At 41.8% G+C, this 25,603-nt stretch overlaps 1 pseudogene; it reads right to left on the reverse strand.

The window, feature by feature from the left end:
• Positions 1-12,827: 12,827 nt before the first annotated feature.
• LOC108532613 (eukaryotic translation initiation factor 2 subunit 2-like) lies at positions 12,828-14,143 on the reverse strand (annotated as a pseudogene).
• Between the last annotated feature and the right edge of the window lie 11,460 nt (positions 14,144-25,603).

Raw genomic sequence — 25,603 nt, forward strand, 5'->3', positions numbered from 1 at the left:
GGCTGATGTGTAGGCTCAGTGCAAGCAGGAAGTAAAGGCTAAGGCCAATTTAAAATGGCCCAGATAGGCACTGAAGGTGTGTCCCAACACAGCCAATCAGCAAAAACGGTTTTTTTCTTTGTTAATTTTTGGGGCAACCAGTTTTCAAAGAAATCTCAACACACTGGCTGAACACAAGCAAAAGGAAGACACCTTACAGACCATGTAAGTCAAAGAACAGAAACTTAACAAAAACAGGTCAGAAAAGTCACTAGGACTGGGTGCTGTGGCTCACGCCTGTAGTCTCAGTACTTTGGGAGGCCAAGGTGGGAGGATCACTTGAGTCCAGGAGTTCGAGACCTGCCTGAGCAACATAGAGTTCGTCTCTATAAAACAAATTTCTCTTTTTAATTAGTTGGGCATGGTGGCATATGCCTATAGTCCCAACCACTTGGGAGGCTGAGGTGGAAGGATCAGTCGAGCCCAGGGATTTGAGGCTGCAGTAAGCTATGATTGTGCCACTGCATTCCAGCCTCGGGAACAGAGTGAGACCTTGTCTCTAAATATATATAAGTCACTAAACAAACCACTACAACCCACAGCAAGTAACAACCTGAGGAGTGAAGAATCTGGTTTCCAGAGTTACCACATGATAGTAAAGTAATATTCAGCTTCCAACAAAAAACTGTGAAGCATGCAAAGAAAGTATAGCCCACTTACAGAAAAAATTAGAATAAACTGAGGAAGCATAGACATTGGACTTGAAGACAAAATTTGTAAATCAACTGTCTCAAAAGTGCTCAAAGAGCTAAGGGAATACAGGGAAACAATGTCCCATAGAGATGATCAAAGGAATTATAAAAAGGAACCATAAAAATTAGCTGAAAGGTACAATAAAAAAGGGGGGGATAATCACTGAATGGTTCTAATAGCAGATATGGCCAGACAGTAGAAAGAATCAGTGAAGCTGAAGGTAGATCAGTTGAAATTACCCATCTGAGGAGCAGAAGAACAAAGGAAAGAAGCAATTTAAGAGGCCTGTGGGTTACCACCAAGCATACCAACCTTTGCAAAATAGGAGTTTGAGAAGGAGAGAAGAGAGAAAGGGGCAGAAAGAATATTTGAAGAAATAACAGCCCCAAACACCTCACATTTGCAAAAACACTTGAATGTACCCATCCAAGAAGTTTGCAGAACTCCAAATAGGATAAGCCAGGAGAGATCCATGTCAAGACATACATAAACTGTCCAAAACTGAAAAGAGGATCTTGGAAGCAGTAAGACAGTGGCCATCAGAGAAAAGCAAATCCAAATCACAGTGAGATACCTCTTCACATCCAGAAGGATGGCTATAACAAAAAATACAGAAAAAATAAAGTGTTGTTGGGGATGCTGGAAAATGGGAACCTTTTTGTTTTCTGAGATGGAGTTCGTTCTGTCGGCCAGGCTGGAGTGCAGTGGCTCTGTCTCAGCTCACTACCACCCCTGCCCTCTGGGTTCCAGTGATTCTCCTGCCTCAGCCTCTGGAGTAGCTGGGATTATAGGTGCCCATCATCACACCCAGCTAATTTTTTTTCTGGCTAATTTTTATATTTTTAGTAGAGATGGGGTTTCACCATGTTGCCCAGGTTAGTCTTGAACTCCTGATCTCAAGTGATGCACCTGTCTTGGCCTCCCAAAGTACTAAGATTTCAGGCATGAGAGACCCTACCCAGCCTGAAAATGGGAACCTTGTACATTGTTCATGGGAATGTAAAATGTTTCAGTCACTGTAGAGAAAGAGTTTGGTGGTTCCTGAAAAAGACAAACAGAATTACCATATAGCCCAGCAATTCCATTCCTAGCTGTCTGCCCAAGAGAAAACATGCATCCACAAAAATTTATACACAGATGCTATAGTAGCACTACTCACAGTGACCCAGTGGTGTAAACAACCCATCAATATATGAATGTTTAAACAAAATGTATTATATACATATGATAGATTACTCAGCCATAAAAATGAAGTACAGATACATGCTACCATATGGATAAACATCGAAAACATTATGCTAAGTGAAAGAAGTAAGACACAAAAATTCACATATTCTATGATTCTAGTTTTATGAAATATCCAGAATAGGTAAATTCATAGAATCAGCAGACTGGTGGTGGTTAAATCTGGTGTGAGAAGGGGAATGAAGAGTGACTGCTTAATGGGTATGGGATTTTCTTCTGGGGTGTTGGAAATATGTTGGAACTAGCCTGTAATCCCAGCACTTTGGGAGGCCGAGGCGGGCAGATCACGAAGTCAGGAGATTGAGACCATCCTGGCTAACACGGTGAAACCCCGTCTCTACTAAAAGAACAAAAAATTAGCCGGGCGTGGTGGCGGGCGCCTGTAGTCCCAGCTACTCCAGAGGCTGAGGCAGGAGAATGGCGTGAACCTGGGGGGCGGGGAGCTTGCAGTGAGCCGAGATCAGGCCACTGCACTCCAGCCTGGGGCACAGAGCAAGACTCCGGCTCAAAAAAAAAAAAAAAAAAAGAAAGTAGACCATGATTAATTCATGATGTATCTTATAAGCCTTTGGGCAATAACTAGGCAACATTTTTAATGGATATAAAACAGATTCATAAAAGTACTCAGTTAACTTTAGAATTACAGAAAATGAGGAAAAGGGGACAAGGAACAAAGAAAACAAACAGAAAAGAAGTAGCAAATGGATATATTTAAGCCCAATAACCACATTAAATGAAGTGGTTTAAATAAACGAATTAAAAGTTCATCAGATTGGATAAAAAGTAATTATAATCTATCTATAAGAAGCCCACTTCAAATAGAAAAGCTATATACAGATTAACAAGAAAAGGACGGGAAAAGATATACAAACCCTCATCAAAAGAAAGCTGGAGTGTCTATATTACTACCAAAGTTGACTTTAGAATAAGGAATGTTGGCCGGGCGCGGTGGCTCAAGCCTGTAATCCCAGCACTTTGGGAGGCCGAGACGGGCGGATCACGAGGTCAGGAGATCGAGACCATCCTGGCTAACATGGTGAAACCCCGTCTCTACTAAAAAATACAAAAAAATTAGCCGGGCATGGTGGCGGGCGCCTGTAGTCCCAGCTGCTCGGGAGGCTGAGGCAGGAGAATGGCGTGAACCTGGGAGGTGGAGCTTGCAGTGAGCCGAGATCCGGCCACTGCACTCCAGCCTGGGCGACAGAGCAAGACTCCGTCTCAAAAAAAGAAAGAATAAGGAATGTCACCAAGGATAATCAGGAACATTACATAATGATATTTTAATGAACATCTTAAATAACAGAACTAGAGAGAAAATCAATAAAGATATTGAAAACCTGACAACTCTGTCAACCAACTTGACCTAATGAATATTTATAGAACAATACACCCAACAATAGGAGAATATATTATTTGTGAAGTGCTTGAAACATTCAAACAATATGAACTATATTCTGAGTCATTAAAAAACAACTCCACAAGTTTAAAAAATTGAAATCATACAAGTATGAAGTCAATACATACAACTTGAAGTCAATAATACATACAACTTGAAGTCAATCCAAGTCATACAATTTGAAGTCAATAATACACAGCTGGAAAATCCCCAACTATGTATTATTGACTTCAAGTTTAACTCAATTTTAAGTCAAGTTTAATTCCCCAAATATTTCCAAATATTTGGAAATTAAACAATACAATTCTAAACCCATTGATCAAAGAGGAAGTCACATGTAAAATTAGAAAATGTTAAATGGTGGCTTGTGCCTATAATACCAGCTACTCTGGAGGCTGAGGCAGGAGAATCTCTTCAGGTCAGGAGTGTGAGAGCAGCCTGGGCAACATAGCAAGACCCCATCTCTACAAAACAAAAAAAATAAAAAATTTGGCCAGGTGCAGTGGCTCACGCCTTTCATCCAACACTTTGGGAGTCAAATGCAGGCAGATCACTTGAGCTCAGGAGTTCAAAACCAGCCTAAGCAACCTGGTGGGGCCCCCATCTCTACTAAAAATAGAAAAAATTAGCTGGGTGTGGTGGAGCATGCCTTTATTCCCAGCTACTTGGGGAGGCTGAGGTGGGCTTGAGCCCAGGAGGCAGAGGTGGCAGTGAGCCGAGATTGGCATTCTGGCCTGAGTGATGGAGTGAGATCCCATCTCAAAAAAAAAAAAAAAAAAAAAATTAGCTGAGTGTGGTGACACACACCTGTAGTCCCAGCTGAGGCTAAGACAGGAGGATCACTTGAGCTCAGAGTTTGAAGCTGTGGTGAGCTATGCTTGTGTCACTGGACTCCAGCCTGGGAGACAGAGCAGGACTCTAGGAAAAAAGAAAAAATTACATAAAATATATGTATATTATACAATATATAATATGTGTGTTATATATATGTAGGTATGTACATACATGTAAGTTTGCATATGTACATATATGTATACATAATATATACATACATACATATACATACATATATGTATGTAGGTATAATTATATGATATATGTAGGTATGTACAACTATAAATTTCTTTCTAAGCACTGCTTTAGTTACATCCCATAAATTTTAGTATGTTGTATATTTGTTTCTTTCCTCTCATAGTATTATGTAATATCTTTCGTGACTTTTTCTTTAACCAACAGGTTATTTAGGAGTGTGTTGTCTAATTTCCTCATATGTGTGAACTTCTCAAATGTCCTTCTGTTGTTTATTTCTAATTTTGTTCCATTATAGTGGGAGAAAAATACTTTGTATTACTGCAATCAATTTAAAAGTACTGAGATTTGTTTTATGGCCTAACATACGGTCTATCCTGGAAATGTTCCATCCCCACTTGAGAAAAATGTATCTTATACTGTTGTTCGGTGGAATGTTCTACAAAAATCTGTTAGGTCTAATTGGATTACAGTATTGTTCAAGTCTTTTATTACTCTCGATCTTCTGCCTATTTGTTTTATTAGTAAAAGTGGCATATTTGGCCGGGCACAGTGGCTCACACCTGTAATCCCAGCACTTTGCGAAGCCGAGGTGTGCGAATCAAGAGGTCAGGAGATCCAGACCATCCTAGCTAATACAGTGAAACCCTGTCTCTACTGAAAATATAAAAAAATTAGCCGAGCTTGGTGGCGGGCGCCTGTAGTCCCAGCTACTCAGGAGGCTGAGGCAGGAGAATGGCATGAACCTGGGAGGCAGAGCTTACAGTGAGCCGAGATGGCACCATTGCACTCCAGCCTGGGGACACAGTGAGACTCTGTCTCAAAAAAAAAAAAAAAAAAAAAAAGTGCGCATATTTAAGTCCCCAACTGTTATTTTTTAATTGTCTCTTTCTCTCTTCAATTCTGTTATTTTTTGTTTCATGTATTTTGGGGTTCTGTTGTTAATTACATATGTTTGTAGTTAAGCCTTGCTAATAAACTGATACTTTTATCATTAAAATATGTCCCTTTTTATAATTGGTAACACTTTTTGCCTTAAAATCCATTTTGTGGGATATTAGAATAGCCATCTCAGGTCTCTTCGAGTTCCTGTATGCATGGTGTAGCTTTTGCCATCTTTTTTTTTTTTTTCTTGAGACGGAGTCTCACTTGTCACCCAGGCTGGAGTGCAATGGCATGGTCTCTGCTCACTGCAACCTCTGCCTCTCGGGTTCAAGCAATTCTCCTGCCTCATCCGCCTGAGTAGCTGCGACTACAGGCTCATGCCACCACACCCGGCTAATTTTTGTATTTTTAGTAGAGATGGGGTTTCACTATGTTGGCCAGGCTGGTCTCGAACTCCTGACCTCGTGATCTGCCCGCCTTAGCCTCCCAATGTGCTGGGATTACAGGCTTGAGCCACTGCACCCAGCCGCCAACCTTTTACTTTCAACATATTCACGTCTTTGAATCTAGTGTGTTACTTGTAAGACAACATATAGTTGAATCATTTTTTAAATCCATTTTGCCATTCTCTTACTTTTGACTGGAGTGTTTAATCAATTTCACGTCATTACTATTAAGGAAGGAATTACGTCTGCCATTTTGCTATGTTCTCTATATGTCTTATGTCATTTTTCCTTTCTGTGTTCCATTATTCTCCTCTTTTGTATTAAATAGATATTTTCTAATATACTATTTTAATTCCTTTGTCATTTCATTTTTTTACCGTGTATATTTTTGATTCATTTCCTTTGTTGTTTTGAAGATTACAATTAACAACTTAATTTAACAATCTAGTTTACGTTACTACCAACTTAATAGCAATAGTATACAAAATCTAGCTCCTACGTAGCTCTGTTCCCTTTCCCCTTCTTTGCAATGTTGTCATAATTACATCTTCATACATTGTGTGCCCATCAGCACAGGTTTATAATTATAACTTTATGCAGTAGTCTTTAAAATCATTTTAAAAAAAGAATTATAAGCAAAAATATATTAATATGGTCTTTTATGTTTATCTATTTAGTTTCCTTTACCAGTGCTCTTTATTTCTTCATGTGGTCTCAAATTACTGTCTAGTGTTCCTTCATTTCAACTTGATGGACCCCCTTTAGTATTTCTTGTGTGACAGGTTTGCTAATGACAAATTGTCTCAGTTTTGTTTATCTGGGAATGACTTAATTTTTGCTTCATCTTTGAAGGTTGGTTTTGCTGGATATAAAATTCTTGGTTGACAGTCTTTTTCAGCACTTTGAATGTCATCCCATGGCTTTCTGGCCTCCATGGTTACTGATAAGAAGTCAGCTGTTAATCATGTGAAGGAGCTCTTCTAAATGATTAATTGCATTTCTCTTTCTTCAAGACTCTTCTTTGGATTTTGACAGTTTGATTATGATGATGTATATAAGTGTGGATCTTTTTAAGCTTGTCTTAGTTGGAGTTCACTGAGCTTCTTGGATATGGAGATAAATGTTTTTCAACAAATTTGTTTTTCAGCAAAAAATACTTTTCAGCAAATTGTTTCTTCAAATATTATTTCTGTCCTTTTCTATTCTCTTCTACTAGGATTCTCATTATGTGTATGTTGATAGACTTGATAATGTCCCACAGGTCTCTGATGTTGTATTCATTTTTATTTATCCTTCTTCCTGTCTGTTCCTCAGACTAGACAATCACTACTGACTTTTCTTCAATTTTTCTTCAATTGACTTTTTTAAGAACTTCAAGATATCTCTTGCATGAACTTGTAGGTTTTGTTTGTGAGTTATCGTTGACTCTAAAGGAACACTTCATTGCAGAAACAGGAATCAGGTCTACGAGTTTTACTGTCAAGCCATAGAAATAGGCCTGACAGTAGGCCTTGAGCCATTTAATATATTCTTCACTGATAATTCTGGTGTTTCCTAGAGATCCAATGGATCCAAAAGGACTTTTGCTGAGTCTTGGTTTTTGCTTAATCACATTTGCTTGTGAGTCCCTCTAGTGAATTTTTAATTTCAGTTATTGCATTTTTTAACTTTTTTTTTTCTTGAGATGGAGTCTCGCTCTGTCACCCAGGCTGAAGTGCAGTGGCGACATCTCAGCTCACTGCAAGCTCCGCCTTCCGGGTTCATGCCATTCTCCTCCCTCAGCCTCCCGAGTAGCTGGGACTATAGGCACCTGCCACCAATCCCGGCTAATTTTTTGTATTTATTTATTTATTTTTTAGTAGAGATGGGTTTCATCATTGTTAGCCAGAATTGTCTCCATCCCCTGACCTCGTGAAGCCTGCCTCGGCCTCCCAAAGTGCTGGGATTACAGGCATGAGCCACTACGCCTGGCCACTTTTTAACATTTTTAAAAACATGATTTCCTTTAACACTTTGAACACATTTAAAATATCCTCAAGGATAGTTTCTATAGATTGCTATTTTCCTGTGTAAGAACAATACTTTATTTCTTTGCTTGTCTCATAATTTTATACAGAAAGCTGACATTTCTTTTTTGTTGTTGTTTGAGACAGAGTGTCACTATTGCCTAGGCTGGAGTGCACTGTTGCGATCTCAGCTCACTGCAACCTCTACCTCCCAGACTTAAGTAGTTCTCATGCCTCAGTTTCCCAAGTAGCTGGTACTAAAGGCGTGTGCCACTACGCCTGGCTAATTTTTGTATTTTTAGTAGAGATGAGGTTTCACCATGTTGGCCAGGCTGGTCTCAACCTCCTGACCTCAAATGACCCGCTTGCCTCGGCCTCTCAAAGTGCTGGGATTACAGGCTTGAACTATCATGCTGGGCCAAAAACTGACATTTCTAATAATACAATGCGACTACTCTGGAAATCAAACTATTTCCACTTCTAATGACTTGTTGATGTTGGGATTTTTTTAGTGGCTCTTCCAGATGAATCTGCGAAATATGTCTTCTTTCTCACTAAATTCTCTGCTCACTTAGCTTAGTGGTCAGCTAGTGATTAAATAGTTACTTAAATGACTGAATCTGTTTACCCTCCCAGCCATTTCCAAGAGGCTCTGTGTATGTTTGTGTTGGGGCACCCTTCACACTCAGGCAGGCATTTAAAAATGCTGACAGCTTTTGCTATTTTTTTTTGCAGTGCTTCAAGGTCAGCCAGATGGTGTGTTAGAACTTCAGACCTTCTTAGGTCTTTCCTGGGCATGTAGACAGATTTGAGCACGCACATAGCCCATGCATGTGCGTGGCCTTCTAGAGTCCCATGAATATGTCAGCAGTTTGTTTTGTTTTGTTTTGTTTTGTTTCGTTTTTTGAGATGGAGCTTAGCTCTTGTTGCCCAGGCTGGAGTGCAGTGGCGCAATCTCAGCTCACTGCAACCTCCGCCTCCTGGGTTCGAGTGATTCTCCTGCCTCAGCCTCCCGAGTAGCTGGGATTACAGGCGCCCGCTACCATGCCTGGCTAATTTTTGTATTTTTAGTAGAGATAGGGTTTCACCATGTAGGTCAGGCTAGTCTCCAACTCCTGACCTCAGGTGATCCGTCTGCCCCGGCCTCCCAAAGTGCTGGATTACAGGCATGAGCCACTGCGCCCAGCCCCTAATTTTTCTATTTTTAGTAGAGACGGGCTTTCATCATGTTGGCCAGGATGGTTTCAAACTCCTTACCTCAGGTGATCTGCCTGTCTCAGCCTCCCAAAGTGCTGGGATTACAGTTGTGCAGTATGTCAGCAGTTTTGAAAGCCTCCTATGGACACCTCATTCCTCAGCTATTCTTTTGATTTTTTTTTGGCTGGGGGCGGGGGCAGCTTGTTTGCCTCAACTGTTATCACTACCTTAGTTAGCTACATGTTAGCCATGCTACTGATTATTTTCAACAAATGTCCCAGGTGAAAAGCTATTCTCACTGAGCATGGTCTGAGTTGGGTCAAATAAAGGCAAACATTTGTTTTTTAATTTTATTTATTTATATTTTATTATACTTTAAGTTCTAGGGTACATGTGCACAACGTGCAGGTTTGTTACATATGTACACATGTGCCATGTTGGTGTGCTGCACCCATTAACTAGTCATTTACATTTATTTTATTTTCTTTAGAGACAGGGTCTTGCTCTATCACCCAGGTTGGAGTGCAGTGGTGTGACCATAGCTCACTGAAGCCTCGAACTCCTGGGCTCAAGCAATTCCCCTACTTCAGCCTCCCAAGTCGCTGAGACTATAGGTGTGTGCCACCATGCCTAATTTTTTTTATTTGTTGTAGGGGCTGTGTCACTCTGTTGCCCAGGCTGGTCTTGAACACCTAGCCTCACACAATCCTTCCACCTCAGCCTCCCAAAGTAATGGGATTATAGGCATGAGCGACTGTGGCTGGCCAAGGCAAGTCTTGTGAATGAGGATTTCCAGGGAATTGTCAGACAGGCCAAATAAGGACAGGTCTCAAATAATGCTATTTTGGGGATCTCCAAACCCATTTTGTCCTAACAAGTGGCTGCTAGGCTACTGGTCTTCACTATGATTGTAGAACTGTTGGTTTTGAAGACTAATGAGGAGTTGAGGAGAGTGTTGAGAATAAGGCAAGTTAAAACACCACAAAGCTCATCATTCTTACTGAGATACAGCCTTTAAAAAAAAGAAAAAAGTTCCTTGGGTTACTGCAAAGCTTTGGTTAATTTCAGAATTCTGAAAATTTTTATTTTACAAGTTATCTCAATATTCTCACTGCTTTTATGGAGGAATAGGTTTTTAGAGGCCCTTACTCCACCATTTTACTGACCTCACCTCATTCAGTAATTTGAAGGCATCATGCCATTGTCTGCTTCATTTTTTCTGTTGCAAAATCATAGTCAGTTTAATTATTGTTCCTATTAAAATAATCTTTTTCTCCTTGGTTACTTTTTTTATTCTTTGAGACAGGGTCTGGCTCTGTCACTCAGGCTGGAATGCAATGGCATGATTTCAGCTCACTCCAACCTCCATCTCCCAGGCTCAAGCCATCCTCCCACCTCAGCCTCCTGAGTAGCTAAGAATATAGTCATGCATGACCATGCTCAGTTAGTTTTTGTATTTTTAGTAGAGACAGGGTTTTGCCATGTTGCCCAGGCTGGTCTTGATCTCCTGAGCTCAAAGCAATCCACCTGCCTCTGCTCTTTGGTTACTTTTAAGATATTTTTTTACCTTTGGTTTTTAGCAGTTTTGCTATGATATACCTCATTGTGACTTTGTATGTATCCTGTTTAGGGTTTATACAGTGCTATAGACCTAATTGTGTCTCCCCACCCCCCAGTCCACATATTGAAGCCCTAACTCTCAATGTGAATGTATTTGGAAATAGGACCTATAAGGAGTGAATTAAGGTTTAATGCAGTCTTGAGGGTGGGGTTCTGATACTACAGAATATATCCTTGTAGAGAAACACCAGAGAGGGCCCTTCCCCCCCTGCATCCCACTCTGCCATGTGAGAACACAGCAAAAAAGCACCATCTGCAACCCAGGAAGTGAGCTCCCACCAGAACCCAACTGTGCTGGCACCCTGATCCGAGACTTCCAGCCTCCACAATTTGAAAACATTTCTGTTCAAGCCACCCATTCTGGCTAGGTGTGGTGGCTCACACCTGTAATCCCAGAACTTTGGGAGGCCAAGCCAGGAGGATCACCTGAGGTCAGGACTTCGAGACCAGTCTGGCTAACATGGTGAAACTACATCTCTACTAAAAATACAAAAATTAGCCAGGCGTGATAGCACACACCTGTAGTCTCAGCTACTTGGGAGGCTGAGGCATGAGAATGGCTTGAATCTGGGAGGTGGAGGTTGCAGTGAGCCGAGATTGCGCCACTGCGCTCCAGACTGAGCAAAACTCCATCTAAAAAAGAAAAAAAAGAAGCCACCCATTCTACGGTATTTTATGGCAGCATGAGCTGACTAATACATAGCACTTTAGTCCCATTCTTTTTTTCCAAGACGCCAGTTACATGTATGTTAGACTTCTTTACCATAACCTCTTTATGTTTCTCATCCTTTTGCCTACCCATGCCTTAGTAACAGATGACCCTTAAATAATGCAGGGGTTGGGAGTGCTGTCCCACCCCATGCAGTTGAAAATTTGTGTATAACTTTTTTTTTTTTTCTAAGACAGAGTCTTGCTTTGTCGCCAGGCTAGAGCGCAGTGGGATGGTCTCAGCTCACTGCAACCTCCACCTCCTGGGTTCAGGGTTCAAGCGATTCTCCTGCCTCAGCCTCCCGAGTAGCTGGGATTACAGGCGTGAGCTACTGCACCGGCCTTGTATAACTTTTCACTCCCCCAGAACTCAGCTATGAATAGCTTACTGTTGACTGGAAGCCTTACTGATAACGTAAACAGTCCATTAACACATATTTTGTATATGTATTATATACTGTACTCTTACAATAAGTAAGTTAGAGGGAATAAAATGTTATTTAAAAAGGCATGAGGAAAATATATTTACTACTAAGTGAAAGTGGATCATCATAAAGGTATTTGTCTTTATTGTCTTCATGCTGAGGAGGAGGAAAAGGATGAAGAGGAAGAAGAGGAGGGGGAGGAGGAGGAGGAGGAGGAGGAAGGGTTGGTCTTGCTGTCTTAGGAGCAGCAGAAGTGGAAGAAAATCTATGTATAAGTGGATCCACACGGTTCAAGCCCATGTTGTTCAAGGGTCAACTGTAACTATTTTCTTACAGCTATCACCCAGTCTTTTTCTCTTTTTAACTGACTAGTCAGTAAGTAAACCCATCCCCTGTTCACAATTTTTTGCATTTTTCAATTCTAGAATTTCCATCCAATTACTTTTATAGTTTTCAGCCAAAGTACTCCATCTTGTCCTTAAAGTTTTGAAAATTCAATTTTAAAATTTTGTTTGGGCTGGGCATGGTGGCTCATGCCTATAATCCCTGCACTTTGGGAGGCCGAGGTGGAAGGATTGCTTGAGGCCAGGAGTTCAAGACCAGCCTGGGCAACATAGGGAGACTTTTTGTCTCTACAAAAATTTTAAAAATTATGCCAGTGTGGTGACATGCACCTGTAGTCCTAGCTACTTGGGAGGCTGAGGTGGGAGGATCACCTGAGCCCAAGAGTTGAAGCTGCAGTGAGATATAATCACACCACTGCATGCCAGCCTAGATACAGAGCAAGATCCTGTCTCAAAATCTTGTTTTACAACTCCATTAGCTGTATGGTGCTTTTTTTTTTCATTGTTATAATAACTTTAACTTAACTTGCATTTTACGGAAGTCTAGGAACGGTTTTAAAAAAGCACCTCCTTACCCCATATCATGTTTCTTTGACAGGTGTTAAAGGAGACAATGAGTATGTCAACAGCTTGAGCATCAGCGTCTTGTAAGGACTTCAGATTAATCAACCACTCGCCAAAACTCTTGGCAGCTTTTTTAATCTTGTTTTTAATACAACGGTACATCCACTCTGATGGCAAACCTGTCCAGCCACATCTCCACAACACACTTTGCAAAATCAGTGATTAGCAAATTAGTTAGCTTTGGCACGGAGCTTTGCTCGCCTGCCCATGACAGCCTGGAAGCCGGTTTTGATGCTGGCAACAGAACATCTAGAATGACAAGTTTCACACTGTAGGAAATAGAGTCACGTGTCCTTCTGCAGGATTGTGTCCAGTAATTGGCACGTGTGACAAGTGACATATTCCTTGATATATCTTCTCAAGGCATTTTCTATCTGTTTCTGTTGGAATCTTCTTTTGATTACAAGTTGATTATTACCAGCTATAGAACTACTTGTACCCAATTCAGCCAACAAAAACGCAAGGAGATGTTTGGGCTGACGATGTAATAGTTTACAGATATGTGTAAAGTTGACAAAAGAACCTAGTCGGATGAACTGTGGAGGTTTCATGACAAATTTCCTTTTCTCCCCAGCAACCATATCTGGATTCTTTTCCCTCGTGATGTTGAACACTCGATTCAGTAGCTCCTCACACGTGTAGTCTCTTTCTGAGCCTGCCCAAGCAGCGCCTGTCTGATTACTGAATGAGATACCATCATCTTTTTTGCTGTCTTCATCTTCTAGAGCTTCATGTTTCTCTAGTATTTCATCCTCATCTCGGAACTTGACCTTCTTTTTCTTCTTTTTATTGCCAAGCATAATGTCAAGGTTATCCTCTGGCTCAGTTAGGTCTTGAACATCACTTTTTTTTTTTTTTTGAGACAGAGTCTCTCTGTGTCACTCAGGCTGGAGTGCAGTGACATGATCTCGACTCACTGTAACCTCCGCCTCCCAGGTTCAAGCAGTTCTCTGCCTCAGCCTCCCGTGTAGCTGGGACTATAGGTCACCATGCATGGCTAATTTTTGTATTTTTAGTAGAGATGGGGTTTCACCATGTTGGTCAGGCTGGTCTCGAACGCCCGACCTTACGTGATCCGCCGGCCTCAGCCTCCCAAAGTGCTGGGATTACAAGCGTGAGCCACTCCGCCCGGTTTGAACATCACTTTCAATCTTAAGATCCTTTACGCTTTATTCAGCTTCATCAGTATCAAACATCTTTTTCGTTTTTTTCTTCTTTTTCTTTTGATTAAAGAAGTTCAAGTCATCTAGATCACCAGAAGCATCTTTTTTCCTAGTGCCCTCTTCATCAGCTTCCAAATCTTTGTCCTCATTTGGCTCTGGCTCCACTTCTTTTGTTTCTGAAGGCTGGTTTTCTCTGTTTGGGTATCCCCTTCCTCATCTAACATAAAAGGCTTCTTTTTCTTCTTTTTCTTTTTGCTCATAGTAGGATCAAAAATCATCTCCTCCCCAGACATGGCTGCGGCTCCAGTGTGCTTGGCACGGACAGGAAGTCAGACTGGTGAGCCCCAGGCCCCAGTGGCAGCGCTGCTCCTGCCGGTACCTCTCCCACCACCGCACTGGTGCTTTTTATTTTTATTTTTTTTATTGTCTGTCTTTTCTCTTGGTTTTGGATCAAGAGCTATCTCCTTGTATGCCAGATTCTTTCTTTTCTTTTTTTCTTTTTTTTTTTTCTGAGACGGAGTCTTGCTCTATTGCCCAGGCTGGAGTGCAATGGCAGGATCTCGGCTCACTGCAATCTCTGCCTCCTGATTTCAAGCGATTCTCCTGACTCAGCCTCCCGAGTAGCTGGGACTACAGGGTGCCCGCCACCACGCCCAGCTAATTTTTTGTATTTTTAGTAGAGACGGTGTTTCGCCGTATTAGCCAGGATGGTCTCGATTTCCTGACCTTGTGATCCGCCCGCCTCAGCCTCCCAAAGTGGTGGGATTATAGGCGTCAGCCACTGCACCCAGCCTGTATACCAGGTTCTTTTTTTAAGGAGTGTAAACAGCTGTATTTTATGGGTGCACAATGTTTCTAAAATTGTCACATTTAAAAACTTTGTCATATCTGCTAATTAATTCTACAAACAATATTGATGTCTCTTTGATATATGATAGGACACTATTTTCTTTTAAAAAATTTTTAAAATAATAATAAAAAGACTATTGGCTGGGCGCAGTGGCTCACGCCTGTAATCCCAGCATTTTGGGAGGCCAAGGCACGCAGTCACCTGAGGTCAGGAGTTCGAGACCAGCCTGGCCAACGTGGTGAAACCCCGTCTCTATTAAAAATTTAAAAAGTAGCCGGACATGGTGGCAGACACTTGTAATCCCAGCTACTTGGGAGGCTGAGGCAGGAGAATTGTTTGAACCTGAGTAGCGGAGATTGCAGTGAGCTGAGATCGCACTATTACCCCCCAGCCGGGGGGAAAAGCAAAACTTCGTCTCAAAAAAAAAAAAAAAAAAGAAGAAGAACCTAATAACAGTACACTTTCAATTATTCTCTTTAATCTTTTCTATGATTGCTTTTATTTTATTTATAAATGTGCAATAAACTCACAATATATTTCACTATATTTCTTTTGAAAGTCAATAATTTTAGAGATCAAAATAAAAGTAAAAAAAATTTTATATGTAATTTTAGTCATTTCCAGAAATCTTCATTTTTTGTGTGTAGATTTCTTTGCTTTGTGTGTAATACCAGATTCTGTGCTATCATATTCCTCTTGCTTAAAGAACTTCCTTTTTTTTCAGGCAAGTTCTTGCTTTGTCACCCAGGCTAGAGTGCAGTGGCACAATCACAGCTCGCTGCAACCTCTACCTTTTGGGCTCAAGCAGTCCTCCCACCCCAGCCTCCCAAGGAGCTGGGACTACAGGTGTGCACCACCATGCCTGGCTAATTCTTTCCTCTTTTTTTTTGTAGAGACAAGGTCTCACTATATTGCCCAGACTGGTCTCAAACTCCTGGGCTCAAGTGATCCACCTTGGCCTCCCAAAGTGCTGGGATTATAGACGGGAATGACCACGCCTGGCCTAAGAACTCCTTTTAACATTTCTTTTCTTTCTTTTTTTTTTTTTTTTTTGAGATGGAGTTTCACTTTCACTCTTGTTGCCCAGGCTGGAGTGCAATGGTGCGATTTCGGCTCACCACAACCTCCGCCTCCTGGATTCAAGCGATTCTCCTGCCTCAGCCTCCCGAATAGCTGGGATTACAGGCATGCACCACCACGCCTGGCTAATTTTTGTATTTTTGGTACAGACGGGCTTCTCTATGTTGGTCAGGCTGGTCTTGAACTCCCGACCACAGGTGATCCACCCGCCTCAGCCTCCCAAAGTGCTGGGATTACAGGTGGGAGCCACCATGCCTGGCCAATATTATAGTACAGGACTGTTGGTAATAAATTGTTAGGTTCGTTTTCTAAGGAAGTATTTATTTTGCCTTCGTTTTTGAAAAGTATTTTCATTGAGTATAGAACTCTGGTTAAAAGTGGGTTTTTTCAATATTTTTTAAATGTCTATTGTCTTCTGGTTTGCACAGTTTCTAATGAAACACCTGGTATAATTCTTATCTTCATTCCTCTGCATTTAATGTGCCTTCTGTTTTTGGTTGTCTTCAAAGTGTTCTTTTTCTGGTTTTCAGTAGTGTGGCAGGGGGCTACGTTGCTAGAGGGTGTTTCTTTTCTTTTGAGACAAGCATCTTGCTCTGTTGCTCAGGCTGGAGTACAGTGGTGTGATTACAGCTCACTGCAGCCTCGAACTCCTGGGTGGGAGTTGACTCCTGGGCAGGAGTCAGTACAGGGCAGCAAATGTTGAGGTTTCACAGGGGCCTCTCTGGAAACCTCGCCCTCAAGGCCCCGGCTTGTCTTAAAGAGCTCTGAAATGCCTCTGCGATCATCCTTCCTTTGCCTTAATAAACGGAACCTGGTTTTCCTCTATTCCTACTAATCTCTTTAGCAAATTGTTGCTTGGCCATGGCCTTGGTTTGCTCTCCTGAAGATGCCTTTTCACTCTTTACCAGGCCAGGCTGTGAATTTTCTAAATCTTTCTTCTCTGCTTCCCTTTTAGTGATAAATTCAATCTTTAAATTATTTCTCATCAGGCCTGGCGTGGTGGCTCACGCCTGTAATCCCAGCACTTTGGGAAGCTGAGGTAGGTGGATCACTTGAAGCCAGGAGTTCGAGACCATCCTGGCCAACATGGTGAAACCCTGTCTCTACTAAAATTACAAAAATTAGCCAGGCGTGGTGCTGCACGCCAGTAATCTCAGCTACTCAGGAGGCTGAGGCAGGAGAATCGCTTGAACCCGGGAGGTTCAAGTGAGCTGAGCTGAGATGGCGCCACAGCACTCTAGCTTGAGCGACAGAGCCAGACTCCATCTCAAAAAAGAAAAAGAAAGAAATGAAATTAATTATTTCTCATCAGTTCCTTGGTGGGAGTAAAAAAATTCTTTCTGTCCTCTCATACCTTACTACATGCAGTTAAAAGTAGCCACGAAGCTCCTTCAATATTTTGCATCTTAGAGATTTTTCCACGAGATATTCTATTTATTTTTTATTGTTGTTTATTTTTTTGAGATGGAGTTTCACTCTTGTCACCCAGGTTGGAGTGCAATGGCACAATCTTGGCTCACTGCAACCTCCACCTCCTGGGTTCAAGCGATTCTCCTGCCTCAGTCTCACAATTAGCTGGGATTACAGGTGTACGTTACCACTCCTGGCTAATTTTTTTGTATTATTAGTAGAGACAGGGTTTCACCATGTTGGCCAGGCTGGTCTTGAACTCCTGACCTCAGGTGATCCACCTGCCACGGCCTCCGAAAGGGCTGGGATTACACGCATGAGCCACCGTGCCCAGCCCAGATATTCTATTAATAGTTCATCACACTCAAGTTCTGCCTTCCACAAAGCCCTAGGACATGGACGAAATTCCATCAAGTTCTTTGCAACGGTATAAGAAGGATGGTCTTCACTCCAGTTTGCAATATCTTATTCCTCATTTCTATCTGAGACCCCATCAGAATGGCCTTCATTGTCCATATTTCTTATTTTCTTTTTTTGAGACAGAGTCTCACTCTGTCTCCCAGGCTGGAGTGCAGAGGTGTGATCTGGATTTACTGCAACCTCCGCCTCCCAGGTTTAAGCGATTCTCCTGCCTCAGCCTCTCGAGTAGCTGGGATTACAGGCACACACCACCACGCCCGGCTGATTTTTGTATTTTTAGTAGAGACAGGGTTTCACCGTATTGGTAAGGCTGGTCTCGAACTTCTGACCTCAGGTGATCCACCCACCTTGGGCTCCCAAAGTGTTGGGATTACAGGCGTGAGCCACTGCGCCTGGACTACTGTCCATATTTCTATGAACATTCTAAGCAACATCACTCTAGTAATCTCTAGGAAGGTCCAAACTTTGCCGACAGCTTTTCTCTTCTTCGGAGCCTTCTTGAAAATTGCCCTTAGTGCTCCACTCATGGCAGTCTAGGTGCTTTCTAGCCTGCTCTTCCAAATTCTTCCAGCCTCTATGCATTACCCAGTTCCAAACTTGCTTCCACATTTTCAGGCATTTGTTACAGCATCAGCCCTGCTTCTTGGTACCAGTTTTCTGTCTTGGTCCATTTTGTGCTGCTATAACAGAATATCTGAAGACTAAGTAACTTATAAAGAAAAAATGTATTTAGCTCCCAAACTTCCAAGTTCTGGAGCCCGGAAAGTCCAATATGAAGACGCCAGCATCTAATGAGGGCTTTCCTGCTGCATCATCCCGTGGTGGAAGATGAGATAGTGGCAAAGGATAAGAGAGGGCTGACTCGATTTTATAAGAAACATACTATCTTGGCCGGGCGCGGTGGCTCAAGCCTGTAATCCCAGCACTTTGGGAGGCTGAGGCGGGCGGATCACGAGGTCAGGAGATCGAGACCATCCCGGCTAACACGGTGAAACCCCGTCTCTACTAAAAAAATACAAAAAACTAGCCAGGCGAGGTGGCGGGCGCCTGTAGTCCCAGCTACTCAGGAGGCTGAGGCAGGAGAATGGCGGGAACCCGGGAGGCAGAGCTTGCAGTGAGCCGAGATCGTGCCACTGCACTCCAGCCTGGGCGACACAGCGAGATTCCTTCTCAAAAAAAAAAAAAAAAAGAACCTACTATCTCGACAATGAACCCACTCCCATAATAACAACCTTAATCCATTCATAAGGGCAGATCATTCATGACCTAATCACTTTTTACACATCCCATCTCTCAACACTGTTGCATTAGGGGATTACATTTACAACACAAAACTTTGTGGGATACATTCAATTCATAGCATTTGCATAATTTATGAAGTTAAAAAATCAATCAACCAAAAAATTGTTTGCCCTTAAACATGGGAGAAGGAAAGATGGGCTGAGCTAAGGTTTTGGGTTTTTTGTTTGTTTTGTTTTCATAGAGATGGGGTTTCACCATGTTGCCCAGGTTAGTCTTGAACTTCTGAGCTCAAAAGATGCTCCTGCTTCAGCCTCCCAGATTGCTGGGATTACAGGCGTGAGCCACCATGCCTGGCCTGAACTAGTTTTCCTACAGCTATTTTCTGCCACTAGGCAAAATTTATTCAACTCTCCTCAAACAGAAGGAAGTAGAGAACTTACTGGGTCAGGCATAGCACTAAACATTTTAAAACCATATGATATGAGTGTGATTATTAGCCGGCCTTTTTTTAAAAGGCTAAACTCAAAACAAAACAATAAAAAAACACACCCTGAGAAAGAGTAAATGCCTTGCCGAACGTCACAGAGTTAGGAAGTTTAGAGAAAAGTCCATACTTTTAACTACTGGGTAACACTACCTTCTATATTCAGGAATATATATAAACACTGTACAAAAAATTCAGTTGCTAAGCAAAGGTAAGAAGATGAGACTATTGTCCATGTGATATTTGGCACATTGCCACACTAGTGACTAGAGAATCTAGAGTATTAGATTCATTGATTTTCCAGCTCTTGAATCTTCATGTTATAGATTCATTATAATTAAATCCACTACAATAACACCAACAAAAATCAGATAGTCTGGAGCTTTTCAGGACATTCATTTACCAATACCATTATAACAAAGCTCCTTGAGGGCAGGAGCCTTGTCCTATTAATATTTATATTCTCCACTAGATATTTATATCTAGTACGATAGACCCTGGGTAAATTTCTAACCGAAAACCTCCCTATAGTAACAGATTTCCAAAATCCAGACAAGGCACATTTATTTCAAGCAATATTTGCTAGAGAAATGCTCTATTTTACCATAAAAGAATTAGAAGAGCCCCTTGGGCTACTTTTCCCCATTATCATTATTGTAGTTGTCATTGTTATTATTATTATCACCATGGCAACTATCATTTATTAAGTGCTTACTCTATGCTAGTGATTTACTGCAACAACTCATTTTATCATCACAATACTATTATGAGAAAGATATTACCATCCCTATGCTACCTAAAGGACACTGGGGCTCGAGAAACTAATCAGGCTGGTCTTGGTGGCACACACTTGTAATCCCAGCACTTCAGGAGGCTGAGGCGGGCAGATCTCAAGGTCAGGAGTTCAAGACCAGCCTGACCAATACGGTGAAACCACATCTCTACTAAAACTACAAAAATTAGCTGGGCGTGGTAGGGCACACCTGTAGTCCCAGCTACTCGGGAGGCTGAGGCAGGAGAATCACTTGAACCTGGGAGGCAGAGGTTTCAGTGAACCAAGATCATGCCACTGCACTCCAGCCTAGGCAACAGAGTGAGACTGTCTCAAAAAAAAAAAAAAAAAAAAAACGAAACTAATCAAAGCACACAGTTAAATTGGTGGGACTTGAATTCAAAATCATGTTTGCATGTGACCCATTATTGGGTATATTCTCAAATAAATATAACTCATTCTACCATAAAGATGCATGCACTTGCATGTTCATTGCAGCACTGTTCACAATAGCAAAGACAAGGAATCAATCCAAATGTCCATCCAAAGTAGACTGGAAAAAGAAAATGTGGTACATATACACCATGGAATAGTACACAGCCATAACAAGGAATGAGATTATGTTCTCTGCAGCAACATGGATGGAGGTGGAAGCCATTAACCTAAGCAAACTAATGCAGGATCAGAAAACCAACCACCACACATTCTTGCTTATAAGTAGGAGCTGAACATTGAGATAAAGAAGGGAGCAATAGATGCCAGGGTCTAACTGAAGGTGGAGGGTGAGGACTGAAAAACTACCTAAAAGGTACTATGCTCATTACTTGGGTGACAAAATAATATGTACACCAAACCCCTGCAATATGCGATTTATCTATAGAACCAACCTGTACATGTACCCCGAAACTAAAAGTTTTAAACAATCATGTTTATTTGACTCCACTCATGCAGCTTTTCAAAAATACCTATTGTGCACCTACTATATGCCAGACACTTTTTAGAAACCGGGTTCAAAATTCAAAAGTACAAAAGTGGCAGCATAAAGCCACTTCCCATCTCATTCTCCCCTGCCTCTCTCCACCACTGTGTCTACACCACCAACCAGCTTCCTTCTTTTGAGCAACCAATGTTATCAGTTTCTGGTGAGGCCTGTAACTTCAGTCAGGGAGTTCCTTTTTGGGTCAAACCTTGGCATGGGCAATCTCTCCTACCACTCCCACACCTCTCCGAATGACCTCAGACTTCTTCAATAAGCCAATCTTTTTTTTTTTTTTTGAGATGGAGTCTTGCTCTATCACCCAGCCTGGAGTGCAGTGGCACGATCTCAGCTCACCACAATCTCTGCCTCCCGGGTTCAAACCATTCTCCTGCCTCAGCCTCCCGAGTAGCTGGGATTACAGGTGTGTGTCACCACGCCCAGCTAATTTTTGTATTTTGAGTAGAGACGAGGTTTCACCATGTTGGCCAGGTTGGTCTTGAACTCCTGACCTTGTGATCCACCCACCTCGGCCTCCCAAAGTGCTGGGATTACATGCATGAGCCAACGTGCCTGGCCAGCGATAAGCCAATCTTAAATAATTCAGTGTTTCAGGCCCATTTCACGTCTGGGGGAAACATGTGTCTCAGGAAGCCAGCTTATGTTTGAAATGAGATGAAGTCCTTGTGGAACGGGAGGGTGAGTTCCTGTAGGTTAATTCACAATGTCTTTACCATGAAGCCTCTGTTTTTCTAGGAGGCGGCCATCCTCAGCTCTCATAGATCCCCACACTTAGAAAGTCCACACTGCTTCCCTTCCACCTCTGTCTGAACCGAGCTCTCTCTGACACTGGCAGCCCTTAGAACACGGGTCTTGCGACTTCTTTGTGGGCCTGGCATCGTGACATTTGTTGTCTTTTCCTTTTCTCAGAGTGGAATCTTTACAGTGCTCCTTAAAGTGAAGGATGGTGGAATTTTGTGGCCATAAGATCTGAGAGGACATTGTGAAAATTTTAAAATCAGGAACAGAATTTGGACTGGCTTTCAGGTTTTCCAATAGACTTTGAGATCTCTGGCAGTAAGTCCCTCTTCCCCTACTTTCTCGGTGGTGATTAGAAGGGCACCTGGTTGGTGAAAAACATGCAAATTAAAAGGCACAGGATCAAGAGGAGCAGGCTGTTCCTCTTGAATAGAGGTGTCCATGGTCCAGACAGCATGAGTCCTGGTTTATCATTGAGATTAATAGTACTGGCCAGGTGTGGTGGCTCATACCCGTAATCCCAGCACTTTGAGAGGCTGAGGCTGGCGGATCACCTGAGGTTGAGAATTTGAGACTAGCCTGACCAATATGGTGAAACCCCATCTCTACTAAAAATAAAAAATTAGCTGGGCTGTGGTGGCATGCGCCTGTAATCCCAGCTACTCAGGAGGCTGAGACAGGAGAATTGCTTGAACCTGGGAGTCAGAGGTTGCAGTGAGCCGAGATCACGCCACTGCACTCCAGCCTGGGCAACAGAGAGAGATCCTGTCTCAAGAAACAAAAAACGGCCAGGCGAGGTGACTTGCGCTTGTAATCCCAGCACTTTGGGAGGCTGAGGCTGGCGGATCACCTGAGGTCAGGAGTTTGAGACCAGCCTGGCCAACATGGTGAAACCCCGTCTCTACTAAAATACAAAATTAGCCAGGCATGGTGGTGGGCATCTGTAATCCCAGCTACTCTGGAGGCTGAGGCAGGAGAATCACTCGAACCCGGGAGGTGGAGGTTGCAGTGAGCTGAGATCATGCCACTGTACTCCAGCCTGAGCACTCCAACAAAACTGAAACTCTGTCCCCCCACAAAAAAAGATGTCGATAGTACTTTCTCAGGGCTTGTTGCCTAGGAGTTTGGCTGTATATCTACAGATTTAGATTATATGCAGAAATCTCACTTCTGATATTGTAACCCTCGTTTAAAATTATTATAGGGTACATTACTGGCTTTCATATGATATCCTTTCATCATCTAAAAAAAAACTACGTAGAGGCTGGGTGTGGTGGCTCACACCTGTAATCCCAGCATTTTGGGAAGTTGAGGCAGGCCAATCACTTGAGGACAGGAGTTTGAGACCAGCCTGGCCAACATGATGAAACCCCATCTCGACTAAAAATACAAAAATGAGCTGGGCATGGTGGCACAGGCCTGTAGTCCCAGCTACTCGGGAGGCTGAGGCACAAGAATCACTTGAGCCTGGGAGGCGGAGGTTGCAGTGAGCTGAGATCACGCCACTGCACTCTAGCCTGGGTGACAGAGGGAGACTCCGTCTCAAAAAAAAAAAAAAAGAAGAAGAAGAAAAAAAGTTTTATTAAAGCTATTCACAAAGCTGTGTAACAACCACCAGAATAACTGTTAGAACATTTTCATCACTCCAGAAAGAAACCCTGTATCCACCAGCAGTCACCCTTCATTTATCCCCAACCTCCTCAGCCTTGGCAAACACTATTCCACTTTTCATTTCTACAGATTTGCCTATTCTGAACATCTCATATACAGTAGGGGTGTCCAATCTTTTGGCTTCCCTGGGCCACACTGGAAGAAGAACTATCTTGGGCCACACTAAAATGCACTAACATTAACGATTGCTGATGAGCTAAAAAAAAAAAAAAAAAAAAAAAAAAATCACAAAAAAAATCTCATCATGTTTTAAGAAAGTTTCCGAATCTGTGATGGACTGCATTCAAAGCCATCCTGGGCCACATGCAACCCATGGGCCGTGGGCTGGACAAGCTTGAAAGATACATACAATATGTGGGCTTTTGCATCTGACTTCTTTTGAAAATAAATCTTTTCAAAGTTCATCCATGTATCAGATGTATCTTTTTATTACCAAATAATATTCCATTGTATGGATATACCACTTTGAACATATCCATTCATCATTTGAGGGACATTTGGGTTGTTTCCACTTTTTGGCTATTATAAATAATTCTGCTGTGAACATTTGTGAACAAGTTTTTGTGTGGACATATGTTTTCATTTTGTGGGAATACACCCAAGAATAGAATCATTGGGTCATGTGGTAATATTATGCTGAAACTTTTCAGGCATTGCCAGACTGCTTTTCCAAGCTGCTGCTTCATTTTACATTGCAATTAGCAAAGCATGGGGTTCCAAATCTCCACATCCTCACCAACACTTGTGTTTTTAAAATTATTATAGCTATCCTAGTGGATGCGAAGTGGCATCTCATTGTGGTTTTGATTTGCATTTCCCTGATGACTAATGATGTTAAACATCTTTTCATGTGCTTATTGGCTATTTGTATATCTTCTTTGGAGAAATATCTATTCAGACCTTTAGCCCATTTAAAGAACTGGGTGCTCTTTTTATTATTGAATTCTTCATCACTTTTTAAATTGAGCAGTTACCTAAAGCTCTACCTAAAGCTCCATGGTCAGTAAAATTCACCCACATGACAGTGGTATGTGATGCACCTTGTAGTAAAATGTGGAAAAAGGCTAGGCGTGGTGGCTCATGCGTGTAATCCCAGCACTTTGGGAGGCTGAGACTGGTGGATCACCTGAGGCCAGGTGTTCAAGACTAGCCTGGCCAACATGGCAAAACCCCATCTCTACTAAAAATACAAAAATTAGCCAGGTGTGGTGGCGGGTACCTGTAATCCCAGCTACTCGGGAGGCTGAGGCAGGAGAATTGCTTGAATGCAGGAGGTGGAGGTTGCAGTGAGCCAAGATCACGCCACTGCACTCCAGCCTGGGTGATAGAGCAAGGCTCCATCTCAAAAAAAAAAAAAATTGGAAAAAGAACATCACTGCAGCAATGTCATGATGCCTACTGCTTATGCATTTCAGGGCTCTGATTCCATTCATGATGTGGATGAGGCATTTCTATTTGATCAGGTTAGTATTTTGTAAGTTAGTAAACCACTAAAGCACTAATTAGATTTTGTCAAATATTTGAAAAATATCTGATTTGATATGAAATTCAATAAATGCTTTAGTCATCCCAACAGTTGAAGATAAAACTTACTGTAAGTATAAACAGAACCAAGTTGTTATAATAAAATCCACTGATGCTTTCAAGCTATAGCTAACTTGAATTTTTACCTCTACATATATTTATTAAAAGTAAGTTGCAAAACATTTACCTAAATTCCTTCTAGATAAATTACAAGAACCTTCTTACAAATTTGGTCTTTTGCACAACAGCAATGGCTAAAATAAATGGGGCCAAATTTTTGGAGAAAGTCTTGTTTAATTCAGAATATAATTAAAATCTTATGTAGCTTTATTGGTTTTAGTATCCAGCAGAGAAAAAATATTGAAACTCCAAGAGATTTTGAATTAAATAGCTACAACAGTTTTGTTTTATTAGTTCTGACTGTGTGAAAAAAAATCATAAGGACAACTTTGGAAAAATCTAGTTCTTTTAGGGCCCCAAATGACTTTTAAAACAATAAAACAAACTATAAAACGTACACAAGTGATATTAAAAATTATGTAGTTCAATAAATGTGACATTCACAAATGTGGTTGTAATTTTTTTTTTTAACTTT

The sequence above is a fragment of the Rhinopithecus bieti genome, unplaced genomic scaffold (assembly GCF_001698545.2).
Source record: "Rhinopithecus bieti isolate Rb0 unplaced genomic scaffold, ASM169854v2 scaffold_9383, whole genome shotgun sequence".
Taxonomy (NCBI): domain Eukaryota; kingdom Metazoa; phylum Chordata; class Mammalia; order Primates; family Cercopithecidae; genus Rhinopithecus; species Rhinopithecus bieti.